Source organism: Camelus bactrianus, chromosome 3 (genome assembly GCF_048773025.1).
Source record: "Camelus bactrianus isolate YW-2024 breed Bactrian camel chromosome 3, ASM4877302v1, whole genome shotgun sequence".
In the NCBI taxonomy this organism is placed as follows: domain Eukaryota; kingdom Metazoa; phylum Chordata; class Mammalia; order Artiodactyla; family Camelidae; genus Camelus; species Camelus bactrianus.
The window spans coordinates 102,807,113-102,831,286 of record NC_133541.1 but is presented as its reverse complement, the minus strand read 5'-3'; the positions used below and the strand labels follow the sequence as shown (position 1 = coordinate 102,831,286).

The window sequence follows — 24,174 nt, the reverse complement described above, 5'->3', positions numbered from 1 at the left end:
GTTGTTTTAATTTATTTTGCAGTCTGTAGTAATAGCTTATTTCAGGTAAAGATTAATTGAGTGCCTCCCTTAAGTCAAGCACTGTGTTCAGTGCTGGGGGTGAAAAGATCAAAAAGGCATAATCCCTGCCCTTGAGGAGCCTCAGAAAAGTAGAGAAGAGAGGCTCACAATCCTTTATCAAGTGCTAATACAGGAGTAGAGGGGTAAAGAGGATGCTTTGTGAGACTGGAAGAAAGGTAACAGAGAGTTCTTTTACTCAGCTGTGACCACACATCATCCAAAACTTAAAGGATCAGCAGGAGTGTTACTGAGTCCAAACTTGTTCTGCTTGCTGCACGATAGGCCCATAAATTGGGAGATGAGGTGTTGGGGCAAGGAATAATGTCTTTATTTGGAAAGCCAGCAGACTGAGAAGATGGGGGACTAATGTCCTAGAGAACCATCCTACTCACATCAGAATTCAGGCTCCTTTTATGCTAAAAAGGGGAGGGAGTATGGTTCGTTGTTGCAGACTTGGTGTGGGACTCCTTTGTTCTTGCAGCTGTCCATGTGGGTCGGGTCATGATATTCCTGTAAACCTCCAACAAGACAAATGTTACTCTCCGTGTTGCAACTTTTTATCTCTGTATGTATGGAAAAGTGTTATACCCTTAAAGGTCAGAGGCTTGAGGATGGGCTCTCCTGTATATTTCAGGCTATAGGAAGCATTCTCTTACAAAAGGTGCAGAACCAGCATGACTCAGCACAGGAAACAGAGCCCAGGGTTAGAGCTAAAGGAACGGATCTAATATGGAGCCAGGAGTTACCCAAGAAAAGAGAATGGAAAGAGCTTTCTAAGCCAGAGTTAGAGCAAGAAGAGCATGGAGTGATATGTGTAAAGAAGAAAACAGGCTGAGCTATCTCCTAAGGGAACATGCTGGTAAAATAATAAGACTAATAAATAATAATAAACAAAGCTATTGTGAACTGTCACGCCCCTGTAATCTTCAAGGTATGTTAAATCAGTGCTCTCCAGAACAGATTTGCTTCCCATCTTCATGATTCTTGTTATAATTGTGTGTTGCCATTACTGTTATTCATTTCATATTCTTCTTTAAATCAACCTTGTTGGGCATCATCCTAAGAAAGATTATCCATCAAATCAGTGATTTTATCTTAGTCATGTTTTTCTAGTACTAAGTACATAAATATTAAAATATAAAAACGTGTGCCATCTAGAATCATCTTAACTACAACCAGGGGCATGTACACATCACTGGTTAAAAGATCAGAGGTGGAGTAGAGGCTGATTAGTATAAAATATGTTGTGTCAGCTCATGGATTGATTTGGTTGGGGGGTGATGTCAGCACAGGGCTGAGTTTAAGGCATGATTCCTGTCATCAAGGTGCTTCATGACAGCTTGGTTTAGCTTTCCTGCTCATAAATTAATTACATTGCTATGTAACCAAGCAGGACCCTATTGTCATCAGTGACCATATGGTATTTGTAGCTGCTTACCTATGTAATAAATTAAAGGGTTTTTTTTTCCCTTGTCCTTTTGCTGACTAGGATTAGGCTTGGGAGGAGGGAGAGGGGAGCTTGGGCGATCTGACCATCCTCCTCCTCTTGCCCCCAACATCTCAGAAATGGAAGTTGAGTGTTTGTGTATCTTGGTGTTCATAACTCAGCCCAACTGCAAATATGTGCAGTTATTCTTAGCCTCCTGTGATTTCTTTGTATCCTGTTGTTTGAGGTGCAAACCTTAGTCTGCAGTGAGAAGTCCTAGGCCCCAGTCTGCCTAAAACACTAGAAGCATTTATCAACCTGACTTTAAACTGCACAAGTTTTCTTATGGAGCTATTTTCCATGGACCACTTCCTATGCATCCTTTGTTTCAAGCATAAGAATATTAGAAGAGTCTCAAGGCCAGAGGTAAACTTCATACCCAGCAGAAAGAAGGAGAACTTTGCATCTGCTAAAACTAGAACAACCTTGCAAAAATTTACTATCTCTATGGAAACCAGCACTGCCCCTTGGACTCTTACTATAAAACCCCTCATCTTCTCTCCCCGACAGGCTTCAGCTTTGGTGGCATTAGCCCACTGTGTCCTCCTTTGCCTGGCAAAGAAAGAAAGCTACCTTTTCTACTTCATCCAAAACTCTGTCCTCGAGTCTTAATTAGGTAAGCAGGGTGTGGAGGCTGTGTTTTGGCAACAACTGTGGCCTGAATGTGTCCCCTTGCAATTCATGTGCTGAAATCCTAATGCCCAATGCAGTGGTATTAGGACACGGGGCCTTTGGGAGGTGCTTAGGGCATGAAACTGTAGCCCTCATGAAAAGGATGAATGACCTCATAAGAGCTCGCTAGCTCCTTCCACCACATGAGGACACAGTAAGAAGTCTGCAACCTGAAGAGGGTCCAAACCCGACGATGCTGGCACCCTGACCTTGGCCTTCCAACCCCCAGAACTGTGAGAAATAAATTTCTGTTGTTTCTAAGCCACCCAGTCTACAGCATTTTGTAACAGCTGCCCAAACAGACTAAGACAAATGACAACGATGGTAGCAGCTGCGTAGGACCAGTCCTTGTATACGTCAGGCCTTGCACTTGGTACTTTGCATCCCTTTGCTTATGTAATCCTTACAACTCTCTATGAGACAGAGTTGATGGTTCCGCCCATTTTAACAGGCCGAAGGGGCTAAATGTCTTGTGGGAGTTCTGACCTTTTGTTTCGGAGAAAAGATCACAAGAAAGCTGCCCTGTGTAGTTGAAAGAGAGCTTCATCCAGAGTCCGGAGGCCAGAACTTTGGTCCCAACACAGGCACTGATTCCCTGCAGACTTCAGAAGAGCCTATTAAACTCTCCAGGCTGCAGGTTCCTTCTGTGAAGTGTTTACATTCCATGATGTTTAAGATCATTGGTCAGCTGGAGACTCTTTCTAGGTCTGTTTCTTTATCTGTAAAACAGGGCTAATAATACCAACTTCATAGGATTATTGTGAAGCTTAAATGTAGGTAGAGCCCTAGCCCCAGGTCTGACAGGTGTTAAGAATACACTAAATGGCATTATAAACAAAAGCACTATTAATCATCATAATCCTGATAGTCTTGATAATCACCTTGATGATTTTTTGAAATGGATAATTCATCCACAAATAAATAAGAGTGAATTAATTATACTACTCCATAGAAATGCATAGTATGCTATCTGATTTTCATTTCAGGCAGGCCTGTTTGTGTTTCTCTGTGCTTGCATATCTTCAAGTCAGACATGAAGAACATACTCTTCACTGGTGTGGGAGTTGGCCTCCAAGGTGATCATGATTCAACATGCCCTGAGTAGTCCCTTCCTGCACTGAACAGGGCTGGCTTGTGTAACCACTAAGATATGGTGGAAATGATGCCGTCTGACTTCTGAGGCCAGGTCCTAAAAGGCATTTCAGCTTCTGCTGTACTTCCTCTCAGCCTGCTGTCCTATGGAGAGGCCTGTGTGGTGAAGAACTGAGGTCTCCTGTCAGTCAGTGGAGAACTGGGACTTTTATCCAACAGCCATGTGCATGAGCCATGTGGCATGCGAGTCCTCCAGCCACAGTCAAGCCTTCAGATGACTGCAGGCCCTGCCAACATCTCGACTGCAACGTCATGAAAGACCCTGAGCCAGAACCACTCAGCTGAGCCACCCCCGAAGTCCTGGCACAAAGTGCAAAGGAACTCTGAGATAATAAACACTCGTTGTTTTGAGTCACTCTGTTTCACGGTGATTTGTCACGCAGCAAGAGATAGCAAATATGAATGAATCATTGCAAAGAGTAAAGAAAATATTTTAATTGAAAGCATATAGCTGCACTGGTATAATCTTATTCAGGCCACCATGGAGCTGTGAATGTTTGAAGGCAGGGAATAAGGAAGGGGAAGGGGAGAGGCATCATGGAGGCTGGGGGCTCTGTAGCACAGAGGTCTCTAAGAACATCTTCTCCCTAGCAGCAGAGGCCAGTAGAAGATTTCACCAAGTGTTGCTCACCAAGCTTAAGTTCTCATTCAGAAGTAGGGTGGATGGTGGCAAGGGAGACGCATCTGCAGACGCATCGATTCCACCAAAAGACTTTCTTCGCAGGCGGGAAGTCCAAGGCAGTAGTTTGGCGTGGGTCTCTTTTGAACAGCCAAAGCTTCACCTCCCCAGCTATTTAGTTCTGATTACCTTTGAATAACCAAATTTGCTAGAATAATTTTCCACTTAGCAACAACCATTCCTGAACAGGCAATGTTACTATTCATGCTTCTCTGTTAAAAATAGGCCCATTTTCTTGCTTTCCAAAAGTGCACTGTATAGTGGGAGCATGGGTCTGGAGCGCGGCAAAACCTGGTTAATTCTGTACTGCTTTATACTGTGCCAGTGTGTGATAATGCCTCTTAGGAAACTGACCTGAGAATAGTACGCAACAGCTACTCTGAGGAGGATGAGAAGGAAGGAATTAGAACTTCCCTTTTTCTCTCAGCTCCTGCCTCCATCTACCATGTGACTCCAGAGTCCCCTGCCTGGTTTGCCCTGGTCTATTTTGTCCTTGTAGATACCAGCCCTGGTCTCCTGGTTTGGGAGTTCCTCTCCTCTGGAATGCTTTTGAGGAAAATGAGCATGTCTCGTGTCTAGTCCTGGTCAGTGTCCTCTCCATCCCCTAGCAAATTTGGTCACCCTTTTTGTGGAGGACCCTTTTGCCACAAACTCAAAGCCCCATTACTGTAAGTGAGCAGGACCCTATGGGGCCTTCCCAGGACAGACCTCTCCCCCGTATCCTCTGCTGTAGCTCCTCCCTGAAGTACCCAGGTAATAGTATCTCATGTGTTTTTTAGATGCTAAAAACCAAATGGAAGGACTGGATTAACACTGGGGAATATTGTCATCAGTGACCACCCAGTGTTTGTAGTGGTGTTTGTAACTGCTTAGCTGTATGATAGTTTAAAGAGTCTTTGTCATGCTTTTGCTGACCAGGGTCAGGCTGGAGAGGACGGGGGTTATTAGGTGGCCCGATCAAACCCCTCTTGGTGCTGTGTGCAGGGATCATCTTTGTATCCTGTTGTTGGAGGTGAAGGTGCACGTCCCAGCCTGTGCAAATACTGTAGCAAGACGTCCCAGGCCTCAGCCTGTCAGAAATGGTAGAAGCATATACCAGCCTGACTTGAAACTGCGCAAGTTTCTCACTAGAGCACTTTACCACAGGCCCCCTTCCTAAGTGACCTTTGTTCTAGGCACAAGAATATTAGGAGATTCCCAACGCTGCAGGAAAACCTCATACCCAGCAGAAGGGGACCATTGCATCTGCAGAAGCAAGAACAAGTTTGGAACAATGTGTGACCCTGTATGTGATCTCTATGGAAATCAGCACCATCCCTTGAACTCTTGAACTTTTACAGAAAAGCCCCTACCTTCTCTCCTCAGCAGGCTCACAGTCTTAGAGGCCCACTGCGACCTCCGCTGCCTGGCAAAGAAGTAAAGCTGCCTTTTCTGCTTCATCCAAAACTCTGTCCTCCAGTCTCAATTCAGGAATCGGGGTACGGAGGCCAAGTTTCAGCAACATTACTATCAAGGAGGCTGTGTATGGCCAACTCGTTGTGTATGGGAATAACGAAGACAAAGTCTTCTCAACATAGGCATGCCTGCTTTTCACCATTTAGGTTTCAACTTAAATATCACCTCCTGAGAAGGACTTTCTAGTGCCGGTCTGTCAGAAGTGGATTCTGCCCACTTAGTCACCCGAATACTCCGCGCGTGCCTTTCCTACCGTTCACTATGACCTGCGCTGCCTCTATTTACAGACCCCAGGGGCAGACTGTGTGGGCACTAATCCCAACAGCAGCAGTTGCTGGCCAAGGGGTCTTAGGCCAGTTATGCAACCTTGTTCTTTTCAAAAAAGTTTTGCATCAGCAAAATAAGGAACTCAGAAGATTTTGTGAAGACTAAAGGAGTCAACATATGTAAAGGACTGAGAACAGTGCTTGGCACATAGTAAGTGCTACATGCACACTAGCTAGAACATAAAAGGCCCGGAAACAGAGGTCTTATCTTTCTCATTATGAGAGCCCGAGCCCCAGGCACGTGGGCTGGCCCACAGGAGATGCTTCGTTACCAGCAGTTAACGTGGACACCCAAACGCTGCTTTCCTCAATAATGTCTAAAATCCCCATCATGGGAAACTTCTCAGAGGTCATTTTTCTCCTTGGGTTTTGCCTGCTTCACTTGATTTAGGCCCTCCCTGCCCCCACCCCCTTTCTTTTCTCTTCTCTCTTCAGATGCGGGTGCAGAGTCATACAGCTTGTTGTTTACTTCTGCCTGGCAATTTTGCTGTGCCCCTGGCCTATCTCTGCAGACCTAACAGCAGGCCTTTTGAGCATGAGGATATATCTGTATCTATTTCTCTGTATCATCATTATATCTCTATTATATTACCATTATATTTGTACATATGCAATATGTATATAATATATAAAACCATTGTGTTCATATACATAAAAGTATGATATACACATGATATCATATATGTGTATATATGATATTAGCCATCAAAAGCGTATGAATCTGGTTCATCCCCTAAAAGGAAGTATCAGGGCATTTTTTTCACAGCATTCTTTTCTTCCCTTTGTAAAGGACTTCTTTAAATTTAAAAAAGTTTATGTTAAAGAGAATTATATGAAAATGCAAAAAATTAGAAACCACAGAAATATATATTAGAAAAAAAGTATGTCATATGATATATTAGAAAATACGGAAAATTAGAAATTAGAAAGGAAAATATAGTTTAAATTCACCCACAGACCCACCACTTAGTATATATACATACCATATTTTATATCTATATATAAAATCACTGTCAATCTTTTGGTATATTTCCTCTGTTTGCTTCCAGACTTTGCTTTTCTGTATGGCTTTGGCTTCTGCAGGGGGATGTGTGTGTCTGCATGAGAGAGAGACAGCAGAGGCATAACCAGCCTTATTGCATCATGCTCTTCTCACTCAAAACTTTGTTTTTAAAGGAAGTGTAATACTCATCTATCCATCCCACAGATATGATTGAGTGCCCATCAAGTGGTGGGCACCAGACGGAGGTTGCACCAGGAAGAAGACAAGGCTTCTCAGATCCCGAGGTTTGCTCTCTTACCCACCCACCCACCCAGCCGCCATCTGTTCACACTACTGATTTGTGAAGGTTTTAAAGCCGTGCCTCAGGAATTTGCCGTATAAATTCCACGTGGGGCCTCCCATTAAAATTGCAGACCTCTTTCTGCCAAGTGCACTCTGGTTATTGCAAAACTGAAAGGAGGGTTACGTGGAAAGTGTTTTTCTTCCTCCTCACGATGACTGTACGAACCTCAGAGAATGGATTTCACAGCTGAGGCTAATTACATGGTATTAAGTGCTACTCGGGGAATAGTCCGCTGCCTGCGGCTGCTCAGAAACTCTCGGCACCTCCCAGCTTGTGCTCTGGCTGCTCTGGGTCTGTTGCCCACCTTCACACAAACTGTGCCCAACTCAGAAGCTCTCGAGAGAAAGGACTTGGTCTTCTTGGCTTCCTTCAGTGCCTTGAACATCCAACTCTTTCCTACCTCGGAGCTTTTCTTCTGTCCAGATGCTCTTCCAGAACTAGCCACCCAAATGCCATTCCTAGGTCACAGTCGCTACCTCCGAGTCTTCCCTGACCCACCTGATGCGAAGGATGTCCCTTGTGTTATTCTTTCTTCCAGCGCTTGGGTTTGTCCCTGGGTTTTCCCTTCATTTCACTTGTCGAAATTATCCAATATTCTCTTGTTTGCTCTTTTATTTAACATTCACTTTGGGCATCCATTTAAATATATTGAATATTTTATTCAATTAATTAACATATTTATATGTATAGTTTAATTTGAGTATGTTGTTTTGTGTGCAGGTATTTTTAATTTGCACTAATAGTACTGGATTATTTATCTTATTCTGTTTTCTCCTTTTCTCACTTTGCTTGATGTACCAGTCTAGTCTCTTTTCTGACTGCCACGTGACAGTCTACAGTGCAGAACTATCACATTTCCCTCCTTCTTTCTCCCAGTGATGGGTACCTCCCGCTTCCTGCCACTGCAGACAACATTTCTAAGCAAACCTCAGCTAAGTCCTTTCGTGCACCTGGGAGAGAAATCCACTGGCATGTACACACTAGAACAGTATTTCTGAGTCACTGAGTTTGTGTAAGACTAAATGTACCAAACTGGGACAAATTTCTCCACCAAAAGTTGCAGTGGTCAACACTCCCACCCCAACAATGCATGCGGGTTACTGCGTGCCCTCATTCCTGCCAGCCCTTGGCAATATCCAGCTTGCTGATTTCTGCCAACTTAATGGATAGGAAGTTATATGTAATTTTGTTTTCATTTGAATTTCTCCTAGCTCTCCATTTCTGTAAATTTCCTATTCAGATCTCACTACCATTTGCCATCTTTTTCTTATTAATTTTAGGAGTTCCTTGCATATTCTAAATATTTCTCTCTCTCTCTCTGACATTATGAATGTCTTCCTACATTCTGCCACCCTTCTTTTAAATGTGTCCAATATGTCCATGATGTCATTCATTGACAGATACTCAATCTTGATAAAATTCATTATCATTTAAAACTTTATATGTGTTTTTAGAGGTTTCTTTATATCTGTCTCATGTTTTAGCCTCATTTGTCTCTACTGTGCTTCCTCCCTGCAATTAGAGAAGAGGGCTACCAGTAGTTCCAAGGTTATAGTGTCCCAGATTTGCAACTAAGCCATCGAAAGTGCTGGGACTGAGTCTCTCTGCCTAGCCTGTTCCGTGCCTACCCTGGTTGGCCAAGCCAGCATAACCCTTGCTTACTTCTGAAATCAGGAGCAGGGCGAGTTCAACCCCATCCAAAACACATGGATGAAGAGTTGGGAATGAAGTGGGTTTCTTCGAGGAATATCAAGGCATCATTTTCAGAAGAAGGGAAATGAATTCTGGGCAGGCAGAAGCAATGGATGTCCACTAGAAAATGTAACTGCCTTTCTTATTACCCATCAGATAAATTAATATTGTCACATTCTCCAAATACCTTTCCTAGTCTCCATTCCCAATCAAATACCTCTTCAACATTCCATAGCACTCTCAACCCATTTGATGATACACAAGAATTTGATCCCTGAAATGGGTAATCCAGTCAGGAGGGAACCAAGGAGGCCACCCAGACCAGTGTCTTCTCTTTCTTTTTCTTTCCTTCCCTTCCCTTATTTTGTTTTTCTAATTGAAGTATAGTCAGTTTATAATGTGTTAATTTCTAGTATATAGCCTAGTGATTTAGTTATACAAACATATGTATATATACTTTTCATATTCTGTTTCACTGTAAGTTACTACAAGATACTGAATATAGTTCCCTGTGCTATACAGTATAAACTTGTTTATTTTGTATATAGTATTTAGTATCTGTGAATCCCGAACTTCCAATTTATCCCTCCACCCTCCCCTTTCCCCCTTGGTAACCGTAAGCTGGTTTTCTATGTCAGACCAGTGTTTTCCAAACTAGGCTAAGCCTTAGAATCACGATGTGAGCTTTAAAAATATAGACTCCTGGGCTTGGCCTCAGAACTGCTAAAATAAAAACTCTGTGGAGCAGAAACCTGAAAAGTGTGATTTAAAATCCTACTAGTTGCCAGTCCAGGGATGGAGAATTCCAGTGAGAATCACAATCCCCTCGCCTTCCTGGGAGGACTGAGGGAACCTAGGACCATCCCCAGGAAAGTGCAGAATGAGCTTGGGGCTCCTGTTCTGTTTAGCTGGGGCTGCTGTATGTGTGGCTTTTCTTGCTCCTGGACATGGAGCTCTCTCTCTTTTTTGTGATTCAGCTTAATTTATTATTTAAAAAAAGTTTAATTGAAGTATTGTTGATGTAAAATAGTATATAATTTTCTGGTGTATTATATAGTGATTCACAATTTTTAAAGGTTATACTCCATTTATGGTTATAAAATATTGGCTATATCCCCCGTGTTGCATAATATATCCTTGTAGCTTATTTTATACCTAATAATTTGTACCTCCTAATCCCTACCCCACATCACTCCTCCCCCTTTTCCTCTCCCCACTGGTAACCACTAGTTTGTTCTCTACATCTGTGAGTCTGCATTTTTTTTTTCTTTATCAGACCTTTTTTTTTAAATGAAGTATAGTCAGTTCACAGCGTGTCAATTTCTGGTGTACAGTGTAATGTCTCAGTCATACGTATACGTACATATATTCGTTTTCATATTCTTTTTCATTATAGGCTATCACATTGAACTCTCTTTGGACTCTCTGGAAAAGAGGCTGGTGAACACAAATAAAACTATCTCAGGTTTTATCATCTGACAAAAAAACTCAGGCTCTCACCTCTGTGCTTTATTGTGCTCAGAAATCCAGCCAGGCCCTACAACCATGGAAACACAAATCCTACAGTCCACACCAACTCTGAGAACAGCTCTCCTGGACATCTCCAGAACATTGTTACCGAACCAAAATGTGGGTCTGCTCACCTGCGCACAGTAAAGCCAATCTACTGACACGAGGTTGTGTTGAAGGAAAGTGCAGCGTTTATTGTAAGGTACATACAGGGAGTTTAGGACAGCTAATGCTCAAAAAGCCCGAATTCCCTGATGGGTTTCAGGAAGGCATTTGTTTTTTTTTAAATTGAGGGTCTACTTTTTTTTTTTAATTTGATTTACAATGTTGTGTTAGTTTCTGGTGTACAGCATAGTGATTCGGTTATACATATATAGATATATTCTTTTTCATATTCTTTTTTCATTATAGGTTATTACAAGCTATTGAATATAGCTCCCTGTGCTATACAGTAGGACCTTGTTGTTTATCGATTCTGTATGTATTAGTTTGCATCTGCTAATCCCAAATTCCTAATTTATCCCTCCCCCTCACCTTCTCCTGTTTTCAAAGGCCAGGTGAGGGAGGGGCACCCCAGGGTACCTGATCAGCTCGTGCATAAGTCTCTGATTGGTTGATGACAAATAACAAGAGGGCAGTGTCACAGGTGTTAACATCATCAATCCTCAGGCTCCAGTAGGTCTGGGGGCTACGTGCTCATGATCATCAAGTAATTAATTCCTTCCATTTGGTGGGGGTTTTAGCATCTGTAAACAACTCGGGAAATGTGCATCAGATACTATTATCTAGGTACGTCAGACAAGAGCTAAAACAGGGGATGCCGGGGAGGGGGTCTGTCCAGGGAAGACCCCAGAGGGTTCTGCTGGTTATAGCATCTCCTGATGCCCGTGGAAGTCGTAGAATGCTTCTTGGGCTTTTTCTGCAGTGTTGTAGGTGTTTAGGAGCCAGGCTTTGGAAATCATTCCTGACTCAAATCTTGGCCCTGTCCCTTACCAGGTGTGTGACCCGAGGTGCTCTCTGAACCTCAGAGGTTCTATGTGAGGATGAAAGAGAATCGTGCATTTCAAGTGTAAGCCCAGAACCTCACACAAAGGAGGTGCTCAGCAAACGCTGGGGAGCGGCTACTGCTGAGCATGTCCAGTTTGCTGGCTGGTCCCTGTGCAGGGTGCAGGGCCAAGGAGGTGAGGAAAGCGTAGGTTCTGCCCTCCGCAATCTCAGCCATATGAGAATAAAAGATTACCGGGGGAGGGTAATAGCTTAGTGGTAGAGTGAATGCTTAGCATGTACGAGGACCCGGGTTCAATCCCCAGGGTTGCGGCCTCCCTGACCTGGCCACTTACCTGTGGGTAAGGCAGACCTGGCTGAGAGCCATAACGCTAACCCCACCCCGCAGGTCTGCAGCAGATGCGGCCGGGTGCTGGTCCTGAGACAGACGCTGCCCCTCGGCTGCCAGCCTAGTGTGGCCCCAGCCCACAGCCTAGGTGGAAGAAACCAGTCGGCGCCACACAGACTTGGCTTCCTTCCACCAACAGAGGAGGTTTGTTGTCTTTTGCTGTAGAAGACCCACTTCTTTTCCCGTACCTCCAACCTCATCCCTGCAGAGCCTAGACTCTGCTTGGCAGTAAAACCTTTCTAGTCCCTGCTCAGTCTTCAGCATCTGACTCTGTATAAGTTTCCTCGAGTTAAGATGGATGTTTACCCAAAGTATTGTACAGGGGAGGCAAACTCATACGGCCTGGGGCTTAGAGAGCGCCTAGTACCCGATAACAGGGGACAAGTTTGATTTGGTGGGGCCTCCATTTTGACTCCCATCACATGAGAGCATGCTGCACAGAGGTGAGTCCTTCAGCTGGTTGGGGAGCCTCTCCAAGCACCCAGCACCCCTGTCTATCACAGTGTATTTAGTTTTTACTAAGAGACTTTTGCATCGGCAGTGAGAATGGATGGGTTAATGTTTTTCAAGTATCGTTCATGTATTTGAGATGTCAGTTTGTATATTTCTGTAGTGGGAAAATATTTGGAACCGCCTGCTGTGTTTTTGCCAGCGTTTCCTGTGAGCTCCTTGATTCTTCCCTAACTTGGGCCACCAAGCTAAGAGATTGCCTCCGGGAGGAGGAGACCACAGCAAAGCCTTCTGAGTTTTTAAAACTATGCTTTTGCATTTCACAGCGTAGGATCCAAGGGGGGACTGGGCACAGAGAAGGTAGGAGCAAAGCTTCCTAGCCTTCCAGAATAGAATTAAGAGTACGTGAGAAAAAAAAAAAAAAAGAAACACATTAGGAAGTTTTAATTAGAATTAAATTTGCAGCTAATAAATCCAAGGTGTCTTAAAGAAAACCAACTGGGTTTGGAAACTCTTCAAAAGAAAAATATTCAGTATTAAGCAGTGACCCCAACTGGCCTGTTGAGGAGAAAGAAGCCTAAGGAGGGACCACATATTCTAAACTTTGGGAGATGCTTCTGAGGTGGAATTGTTCACTGTCCATGTCAGATCTGAGGAAAAAGCATTCAGTAGGGGAACATTAAGACTCTTATTTTTCAGGGGTCGGGGGAGAGAGTTATTGCTGTTTGAAATATCCAAGGGAGAAAGTTTGACCAAGCCTTGAAATAAACTTAAAAAGTCTTTGACCATAGTGGAAAACATTGGAAAAAAAAAAAAAAAAGAAAGAAAGAAAGAAAGAAAAAAGAGTAGGTGAGGAAGAGAGTGAAGTAAGGAAGCTTAGAAAATCAAGGAAATATCTGAAAACATGGCCCTTTAAGCTCCCTTCCCCCTCACTCCCATCCCCACCAAACTATGCCCAGGTGGATAAAATTCTGGCAGTAGGGTGATAAATACCCAGGTAGGTTTGGGAGATCAGAGGGAAGAGAGGGGCTGTGTCCTGATTCTGGTTTTGCTGTGGGAAAGGATGAGACCCCAGAGTAGAAATAGCGATGTGGCCCTTGCAGGAAGAAGGACCTAGGATGGAAAAGGACAGTGCTTCTAGGCATGGCTTGAGAAGGGGAGGAAGTTTCCCGCGCCCCTGGCAGGGCTCAGCAATCAGATAGACAGGACATCAAAGGAGCACCGGGTCATGAACAAGCCCCACCCAGAAGTTCCTTGTGGCTTGAGGGACTGAGATCTGGTGGGGCTGAGGGTGTCAAAGCAGAGGAGAACATGAGCAGATAACCCTGCCCCGAAGCCTGGGCGCTACACTACCCCTGCCCCAGGAAAGCAGCAGGGGGGCACCATGAATTGACTGATACTGGGTTTCTGCCTCCTGCTGGAAAGAGGCTCATAACAGAATTACGTTATGGAAAAATAGTTAAAATTCTTGCACACTGGGGTTTGTATATTGGGAGTCATACCTGCTGTACTCGGTGGCAGTTATGAGTTTAGATAATCATGATAAGTTTTGGGGTATCGTCTTTGGATGTCAGGTGTCTGATATTTCTCTACATTGCATTGCCTATATCATGGGACTGTGCACAAAGAAAGTGATAGAGATTTTTAATGTGTGTGTCAGGGGTGGGGGTACAACTTTGGCTTCTCTTCTTAGAATAATATTTTTAAATGCATAAAGATAATAGGCTTACAAAGAACTAATCATATGGAAATAAAGTTAGCAAAATATCTAAAAAACAAATTTATGATGTAGGAATCATGCCATTCTTTGCTCATCAACTAAATGACAAGATCTAGCAGCAAATCAATTAAACATAATGTCAAAGTGGTGATAAGTATAAACAATATAAACAGATACCTACAAGTAATACGTGAAAGTATCTGATTTGTACTGATGACAAAGTCACAGATTATTTATACTACTGTGGCTCATTACTTATTATTTTGTTACATGCATGATTAAAGAAAGATTCTTTTTTTAATTGAAGTATAGTAAGTTTACAGTGTTGTGTTAATTTCTGGTGTACAGCATAATGTTTCACTAAGAAAGATTCATTTTAGTTAGAGGTTAATGAAAAGAAAGATGTAATTTTTCTCATCCAAGTTCAAAGATCTCCTGGATTCTGCCCATGAACTCGTGGGATCTGCAGACCTCTGTAACATTTCACTTTCTTTATTGACCAAAGATTTAATCTGAACCTTTCAAAAACCCCACCAGACTCCATTTGAGAGGAAGAAGTTTGGGGGGGCTGCAGAGTTAGTATCACCTAAAATAATTCCTCTTAACACAGTTTCCAGGAAATTTAGGGGTAGCCAGTTCTCAGCAGTTCCCTCTACATTCATTATCATCCAAGATCACAAATTTAGGAGATCATAATCCTAGGCAAGTGTTGGGAGTATAGACAAAAATACCCAAACTGGCCAGGGGCTGATTTTTAAATAAAAAGTAATTCTCTGGCCTTGTAAGCAGAATAAGTTTCTTAGAGAGAAGGTGCTTATGTTCCCTGGTGTCCCTAGGGCGGTAACTAGAAAATGGCAGAAGGCTGACAAATGCTGTTTGGATGAATCGGTTAATTGACGGACCATGCAAAAACTGAATTTCAGTCTGGGGCAAGGAGATGGGCACCCAAATATAAATTCCATAGCAGTGACCTTGGCAAAGAGAAGGAGCTTGATTAAGGTCAGCTAGTGGTGTTTTTACTTTATAAGGCATTCTTTTTGTATCCAAGTACCTAGCCTTGTAGCCTTAGAAAATGAATGTAGCTTTCCAGGGGACTTCTTTATCTCTAGGGTTTGGATAGGGATTTGGTAAATGGGCTGTATCATCAGTAAATGCACAATAGTTGGTGTTACTATGATCTCATGTAACAAATTCAAAAGTTTTAGTTTCATTACTATTAGTGTTAATCAAGGCACGAGTCAGATTTGGTATATATTAGAATCATAAGAACACTTGAAAATACTCGTTTCCCAAGATCTCACTGAATCAGCATTTCTGGAGAGGGGCCCAGAACCTACCTTTTGTAAAAGCTATCAAGGGACTTGGAAAGGAAGCCAGGGTTGGGAAATTGGAGCCCAGAAGGAAACCAAGTTATTATCGTCAATATATTAAAACATGACTTTAATGCAAACAGTGAGCACTTGTCAAGGTTTTACGTCCTCATGAGAGAATACAAGAATACATTGAATGTATCCATGAGAGCACAAGAATGACAAAGCAAGTTCCATGGACGCCAGGAAAAATTGGGATCCTAGAGAAAGCGGAAAACGATGAGTGAGGCTGAGAGTAAGAATGCTCAGTTGGTTACAAAACTTGTGGATGCCTTTTAGGATAATAAAAACCATACATTTCTGGATTATATTTTTTTCTACCGGATGGAAGAGAAAATCATTGTGCTTGTTCATTTTTCTGGAAGTTAACCTCTCACTTAACAGAGTTGTAAAATGCCTAGTTCTTAATCAACAGTAAACAGGAACTCAAAAAAAAAAAAAAATTGACTCCCCCATCTGCAAAGTAAACACATCAACCTGATTAATTTCCTTCATCTCGAAAGTCTGAAGTACTTACATGTACTCAGGTATAAAATGCGGGCCATAATTCGTATTTCATGTTAGATTTTTGTACTGGGAGATGGAGTAACAATCCTTGTGCTGCCCCCTCAAAAATAGTTGCTGTGGTGGGGAGAGGGCAAGATGGGTAAAAGGGGCCAACTGGATGGTGACAGACGGAAATGAGAGTTTGGGGAATGGGCACAAGGAGTGTATACAGAAGTCAAAATACAGCTGACCCTTGAACAACTCTGGGTTAGTGGTGCCAACCCGCCATGGATCGTGTCATATTGTACTGCATATTTTCTGGAAAAAAATTTTATATAATTTGACCCACCCAGTTCAAACCTGTGTTGTTCAAGGGTCAACTATATAAGTTTGTACACATGATATTCATATAAAGTTATTGATACTGAGTCCAAACTCATTCTGCTCACTGCATGACGGGACAATAAATTGGGAGACGAGGTACTGGGGCAAGGAATACGACTTTATTTGGAAAGCCAGCAGACTGAGAAGATGGGGAACTAACGTCCTAGAGAACCACCTTCCCCAAGTCAGAATTCAGGCTCCATTTATACTAAAAAGGGGAGGGGGTGCGGTTGGTTGTTGCCAACTTCTTGGTGTCAGAATCCCTTGTTCTTGCAACTGTCCGCTTAGGTCAGGTCCTGATATTCCTGCAAACCTCCAACAAGGCAAAAGTTATTCTCTGTTCTGCAATTTTTTTTTTTTATCTCTCTATGAATGGAAGCATGTTACACCTTTAAAAGACCAGAGCCTCGAAGATGGGCTCTCCTGTATACTTCACGCTACAGGGACATTCTTCTACAAAAGGCGCAGAACCAGCATGACCAAGTATAGGAAACAGAGCACAGGGTTAGAGCTAAAAGAGCAGGTCTAATATGGAGTCACATTTGTTCTTCCTGGTTACATTATAAACCAATGGTACCTCAATTAAAAAAAAAATAGAAAGAAAAAAATTTACTGTGAAATACTCACTAGTCTTCTCGTTCTGATGCTATACCCCCTAAGGTTTCCCATCCTGCTGGGATTTGAGGAGTGGCGGGAGAGTTCTGCCTTTTACCACCCTGTCTATTGATGATGCCTGAAATCCCATCATCTGAGATTCATTTCCTAAAGTCCTTTTCTCTAAAGCCCTCCTTTTTTTTTTTTTTAATGGAAAATACCCTGAAAGGGAATGATTGTGGGGAATAAGACAGCATTTAAATATAGCTCTTGTCTGTCTGTGATTACAGCAGACTTAATTTTTCCTCATTTCTTTACAGTTAGCAATATCTTTTTCCTCCAGAGATTTAGAGAAGGGAGGGGAGAAGAAGGAACCAGCCAGAGCTCTTCAAATGTTGTGAACGTATTACCATGAACTGGCTTTAGTTACATGGGGGAAAGCAGCTCAGAACTCTGGAACTTCATATAGATGCCTTTGGTGTACCTCATAGCAGCCATGAGGGAGCTGATTTTCCTCCCTTCGCTTTGTCAGCGTTTCCTCTCTACTGTATGGAGGGTGGAGGTGACATGGCAGAAACGTGCAGGAAGAGGAGGTATGTGTATACATTGGCTAGACACATGGTTTTGTCTGCCCTTCATTTCCATATCCCATCCTTACACACTGTTCAGTTTCACGTCACAGTTGATTGGTCCAGGGGAGACATGTGACCTGCATTGGCCAATCAGAGCTGTCTTTGGGCGTTTTGGACTTGAGTTCTAGGTGGTAAAGTCATTCTCTCCCGGTGGTAAGTGAAGCTGTTAGCCGTAAAGCTTAGGGAATGGCAACAGACATGCTTCTGGTATGTGAAGAAGCCTGCAGGCAGCAAGAAAAGCAAAATTTGTGACGAAAGAACACAAATGGGGATTGAAGAGGAAGCATTCAATTGTGTGTGTGATCCCAGTTCCAACTCAGACACAGATTCATCCACTTCTTAGGTTCTCCAGTGGCCTTGCAAGGTCCCACAAGTGCCAGAAATTATTCCAACCCAAGGCTAAATCTATGTTAAATTCCTTTAGAACAGGAAGCTTGTCATGGCTAGTCACGTGGTTGTCACTTAGTTAAGAAAAAAAAAACCCATATATTGAAAAGAAGTTTGGAGAGTCTATCAGGTAAAAGAAGACAGCATTTCTAGTTTCTCCCATGGCCCAGGTGGGACCACAAAGAAGCAGACAAACCAGTTGAATGAATGAGAACCCAGGCTGACGATAAACCCGTTGTATTTCTCAATGAATCCACGTTGCTTTCTGAAGAAGTGTGCTGGAGGAATATGTATGATAAGAAAGTGAATCTTGAGTGACAAATTGTTTTGAAATAGCCTTTCAATTGGGAAAATGGTGACTACCGGCTTACAAGCACATCTTCAGCTAGTTCCTTTTTAGAGGCACCTGAATCATAGCTGCCACTTGCCACTTGCTACACAAAACTACACTATGGTCTGACCCCAGAATCATGTGTACAGATACGGGTGGGCTCGTTTCCCCCATCACTGCATCACTGAAGGCCTTCCTGTGAGCGCACTGTTTGTGCACGCTGTGGGGATGCAGGCGGGGTTGCTAGGAGACTAAGCACTGTAACTTATTATTGGAAGTTTGATAAACACTGACAGTTTGCTGTATTCAGATTGCAAGAAATAATCTCGGCTCACAATGGAGCAAGTGGTCTCTCTTTTCTTTGGATTCAAAATGGGTCATTGTCTCTCTTTCTCTGAAAAATTTCATCTGGGATTTTTTTACACTTCACTTATTGTTAATATTTATTGACTGAATGTTGTTTGTCAGATGCTGTGCTAAGCAATTTGCTCGTGTGTGAGCAAACTTATTCCTCACAATATCCTATGAGATATGAAATTTTATTGTACCCATTTTACAGATGAGAATAGCTACTCATCTGTTACATAGTAGAGGTGGGATTTGAACTTAGGCAGTGCCACTCCAAAGCCAGAACACTAAAACACCGTGCTATGTTAATTGAGGGTCTGCTATATGGCTGGCATCGAGGATAGTGTAGTAAGTGAAGCAGTTAAGAGCCTGTCCTCATGGACTCCTCTCTAGTCAGGAGATGAACATTCATAAAATAATCACAGATCTATGTATATAATGGTAAGCTGGTAAGTGCTGTGGAAGGAGCAATGGGAGTTCTGATGACACATGCCTGGTCTGGTCTGGGAATCAAGGAGGGCTTTCCTGTTGAATAAACACTGGTGTTGAGAGGTAAAGGAGAGTTAGGAGTCAGTTAAATGAGGAAAGAGGAGGGGAAGGAGTGGGCCAGATGCAGGGACGAGTACACACGGGGCTCTGAGATGGGCAGGGGCCGAGCATCTTGGGATTGGAGAGAAGACCTGAGCACAGAGATCTGAGTGGGCAGAATAACACAGGATGGGCCTGGAGGGGAGGCAAGGGCTGGGTCACTCAGGGCCTTGTAGGACCTGGGAGGAGCCTCGTCCTAACCCAATGACTAAGAGCCAGACGTGGAAAGACTAGCCTTTGCTGTCCAGTTTGCACAACAACATAGGCAGAGTGCTACAAGCAAGGGCATGTGATGAGCCCGATGTGGAGATGTATTGTCCAGAGATAAGGCTAACACACACCCAGAGAGGGAGGCCTCCTGGTGGCAAGTCCTAGGAGGAAGGAGGAGGCAAGGCTCCAATCTCATCCTGATTTGGGTCCTTAACGTCTGCAAGGACCAACAGATGCGGGCCTATTTGCACGTCATGACCCCATTAGGAAGCCACCATCTCATGAGTCTTTTCCAGGGCATCTTAGGCTAAATCGAAACAAAGCAAAAAACTCCTTCTCATAGGGTTGAAGAGTAGAAAGGACAGAGACGTTGAAGGTCACGGAAAACCCCTCCTGCCACACTACGGAGGGAAGAGAGACGGGTCCCCCTTCTGGGGAGAGTAGTTCAGTGGCCGCAAGTTCCCTCCTGCTTTGCTGACAGCGGTGGACCCAAGGCCAAGTCACCACCCTCGAGGGATTCTCCGTTCACCTGGCAGGAGGCATGACTCTCACGTGCATGTGATGTACACACCCAGGTCACAGTCATTCTCCTAATTGTTCCCCTATATAAAGGGCAGCCACCTGGAGCCATGTCTGTCCCCATGACTCTACCCTGTACTCACAGATATGAGTGATCAGATGAGGGTTGGCCCGGAAAGGGGGGAACATTTCTCCCCTAGGCCTGAGACTTTCATCCAGGTGGACGGGACTCTGCCTCTGCTACACTTCCAGCCTCTTCCACCCCTTCCGCTGGGGGAGGAGGAGCCAGCCACCTGACTGGTGAGTTCAGGAGGAAGACCTGGCTTGCTCAGCTCAGCCCCTCCCTCCTGCTTCTTCTGAGTGCTCTCTGCCCATTGGGAGCATGTGTTGTACCCTGTTCCCTGCCACTTGGATAAAGGCACCTGTCCTCATTTGGAAGCCCCCATTGTTGCAACACACTGAAACCATCTTTATTGATAAAGTTGATATGTTACTTCCCCATCTCCCTATTCTTTTCTCAAGTGTTTTAAAATGTGGGTTGGAAAGTGGGTGCTTAGTGATAGGACCCTCTCAAATTCCAACAGGCCCTTGATATAACTGGGGCTCATCAGATCCCTTTGGGGATGTGCTGGTATAACTGGGGCTCATCAGTTTGGGGATGTGGGATCAAGCCGGGTTAGGTGTGTTGGGATGCTGAGTGCAGACACGTCAAGTCAGGGGTTGGGTACAGCACATTCTGCCTGCCTTGGGACCACAGTTCTAAGGAAGTAGATCTGATGATCAAGAGGCTGGCGCCACGTGAGCACAGCACACAGAGAGGTGGGGTTCTCGGGGTTCTATCTCACAGCCTCAGCCACTCCTGACCTCCGGGCAATTCAGGCCAGCTCACAGGATCCACCAGACCCTGCTGCATCTTGAAAACAAATTCCTCATCTAGAAGTTTAAGCAAGTAGAGTTGGTTTGTGTGACTTGCCACCTAAAGAATCCTAATACCATTGGCAAAAGTCTTTCAAGATACTCTTGAGAAAAGCAATTAAAATGTACTTTCACTTTTTAAAATGCCTAGAAGTTATCTATGTTTCTGTGGGGAGAATGTTGGTGTGTACATGTAATTTCATTCCAATTTACTGCACTCTAGCTGCAAATAAGAGGCTGACAATTGCCTCATGAGAGGTCCCGCAGTTTTGGAAATGTGCTGCCTGCTCTGTTTCAGCAACTTTGATTTGAATTCAAAGTAGAAGAGAAGACTGGAGCTCAGATTAGGAGTGGTATCTTGCACCTGTCACCCTCTAAAACCAAAAGTGAAGATACGGGTCTGATCTTCAGCAACAAGTGCATAACAATGACATTTAATAACGACGATGATGATTTGTTTTATAGTTTACAAAATGCTTTCGTATCCATCTTCTTGTTCTGTTACTTTTCTACTCACATTCCCAGATAGAGGTGGTGTGAGGCAGCCATTGTTAGCTCTGTCTCACAGAAGAGGAAATTAAGAGCTAGCGAGAGGGACGGGGAGGGTACAGCTCAAGTGGTAGAGCGCGTGGCTTAGCATGCACCAGGTCCTGGGTTCAATCCCCGGTACCTCCTCTAAAAATAAATAAAATAAGTAAAACTAACTACCCCCCCAATTGAAAAAAAATAAAAAAGAGTTAGAGAGATAAGGTGACTCACCCAAGTCCATTGGCTGAAATGTGGTACTGCCAGGGCCAAGTTTAAACCTTCTGACCTGGAATCATGTGTTTCTAGGGAAAAGGTTCTCACCAAGCTCCATGGGACTATCCATCCAGAAGAAAATGATGTTACACGAGGGCACCAAGCAAGGTAACTCACCTTTCTGCAGAGCAAGGAGAATCTCTCCCAGTGCACAGAATGAGATTCACTCCCCTCGAGCCTGGGGTTCCCCACAAAGTTACCTGGGTGCAGCAGAAGTTCACATGACTACAAAGGACTTAGGGGAGTGTTTGGCATATCATAAGATACATATTTCACTGAATGAATGAGTGAGTAAATGAATAAATGAGTGAAATGGAAAGAGAAAATCTATTAGTCTATAATCCCAGAATCTTTATCTTAAAAGAATATGGATAGGCTTCAGAGGACCCAAGAAACCCCTAAAATTCAAATAAAATTGTATGTATTATGTGCATTTTTCTGGAAAGAGGGTCTGGGTTTCATCAAATTCTCAAAGAAATGGCTGGGCCAAAAGGTTAAATATCACTGGTATGAATTATAAGGAGAAAAGCAAATATTGTAGAAGAAAAATCTCCCTTTGCAGCCAAAGAAGCACCTTGCTAATATATTTTTGGGTTGAGGAATCAAGCCCAGCCATGTTTGATGAGGGCTGGAGTTGTGAAAGGCTATTGGGGTCACTCTGTTGGCATATGGAGGGGAAGATCAAATCAAAGAAGGGGTAATTTAGGATTGTACTGCACAGAGGATGCCAGACGTTAGGTCATTTCCACTTTGGTTGCAGAATCCTGAACCAAATTTTGAAATGAAATAGTAGGTTTTTGATTCCTCAAGCCTTGTTTATTTTACTTTATTTTTCTAAAATAAGCTTGTAGTCCATCTTTTTGAAAGTTTGAAGGCAATCTTTCTCAGAGTCAGAAGATTGGACCTAATCATCTCTAGAACTGCCTTTCATATTTGTAACATCATGTAAAGATTTCTCATACAGAATGCCCTTTGGGTTGGGTTTCTATATGATGAATTACATCTTGTTGTTATGGTAACTAGCACTCTAAATATAGCATGAAGCACAAAAGAGTTTCATTTACAAGGTAACGTGAAATTCTTTTGACAACAGTAGTTTTAAAAATAAGTCGATGAATGCTTGTGTTTTTCTTTTTTCCTACAATGAATTTTCTAAAGTCTTAGACATGAGTCAGCCTTTTATCCTAACTTACAAGTTTTCTCCTTTAAGGAAAGAATAGTGAAATCAATTAGGTGGTATGCATATGACAGAATAATATGAACATTAAAGTGCATGCTTTGCATCATGCCTAGAGAAGAGTCTGTACCGTCGCCACGCAAATATCAACGTGCTTATCTCTACATGCTGATACGACTAGTCTCACACACACATACACACAGAGCTCATCGTTTTTTAAAAATTTTACTGAACGATAGTTCACATATCATAAAACGTATCCACTTTAAATGTTCACTTCAGGGGCTTTTTGAAAACTCACGGAGTTGTGCAACCATCACCACAGTCTACCTGTAGACATTTTCACCACTCCAAAATGGAACTCCGTATTGGTAGTCATTCCTCTTCCCTACACCTAACCCAGACCCCAGCAACTACTAACTGACTTTTAAATTCCTTGCAATGAAAGTATACAAATTTGATACATCATTCATTATATTTTCTTGCAGTTCGCTGATTATCTTGTATGCCAGTAAGATGGTAAACTTCATGAGGGCCAGGAACAATGGCATGACTCGTTCCATCCTATGAGGCTGACACAAAAGTAGATGACAATAAATGCTTCATGACCGAGTGGAATGGGGATTTTTATATTACCCAATTAATGCCATCACAAGCTATGCTTGTAAGATGTCAAACATCTATAGACTTGAGAATATCTGGATGGCTGACTTAATATTTTCATCTTAATCTGGATGTTTTGGCATCAAGTAATGTAACCCTGAGGTTAGTCTGCAAAAATTAAGGGACTTCACTCATTTATTCTGAAGTGTGTTGAGCTGGTGAACTGTCACACAGATGGGTGATGCCTGTCAACCTAACTCTTAGGGAATTACCTCCAGGGGAGCAGAAAGGCAGCCAAGAGTCCTTTGGGTAATCTTTCCTCATTCCAGATGTTAAGTATATGACAAGATGTGTTCTAGTGTGATGTTGAAGGCATAGACTCTGAAGACAATGCAAAAAAGGAAATTGGTAACTAAAATTAAAGTTCCTTCATCCGATTAGAGGCATCTGACAGATATTTAGGTGTCAGAATAATTGCTGACTTTTTTCTCTTGTTACCCTTCAAGCATTTTCTCTTAGATCCCTCTTCTCAGATTAGTGCGTAACTGGAAAATAAACAAGACGGTTCATCAAAGAGAATGGAAAGCATTCTCACCATTCTTAATTGGCTTATCATACTTTCCTTGTCCTAAGGGTGTTTTGATTTAAAATTCTAGCTAAGGCACGTTTGAAGATATAAACTAATTTTTATCATATTTGAAATCAAATGTATGTACAGTATTCAATTTATTAGATGCTCATATTATCTTTCCTCTTTAAGTTTCAAATTCTATGTTGAGAATTTAAATTCAAGCTTTCAACATTTTTGATTTGAAAACAGGAAGTAGTACAGGATGGTGTCAATATGAGGGCATTTTTTATTGCAAGTGGTAGCCCGTGAATTCAGTGA

General features: G+C 42.9%; 2 long non-coding RNA genes across 2 annotated transcripts in view; both read left to right on the top strand.

Moving 5' to 3' along the window:
• Nucleotides 1-1,656: 1,656 nt before the first annotated feature.
• LOC141577102 (uncharacterized) lies at nucleotides 1,657-8,615 on the top strand. Its single transcript, XR_012505675.1, has 2 exons — nucleotides 1,657-2,162; nucleotides 7,038-8,615. It is a non-coding gene; the product is annotated as an uncharacterized LOC141577102 (long non-coding RNA).
• A 12,309-nt stretch (nucleotides 8,616-20,924) lies between these two features.
• LOC141575289 (uncharacterized) overlaps nucleotides 20,925-24,174 on the top strand; it is a 99,446-nt gene continuing 96,196 nt past the window's right edge. Inside the window, exon 1 of the long non-coding RNA XR_012502776.1 lies at nucleotides 20,925-21,613. This is a non-coding gene — a long non-coding RNA (uncharacterized LOC141575289). The remainder of the gene's footprint in view (nucleotides 21,614-24,174) is intronic.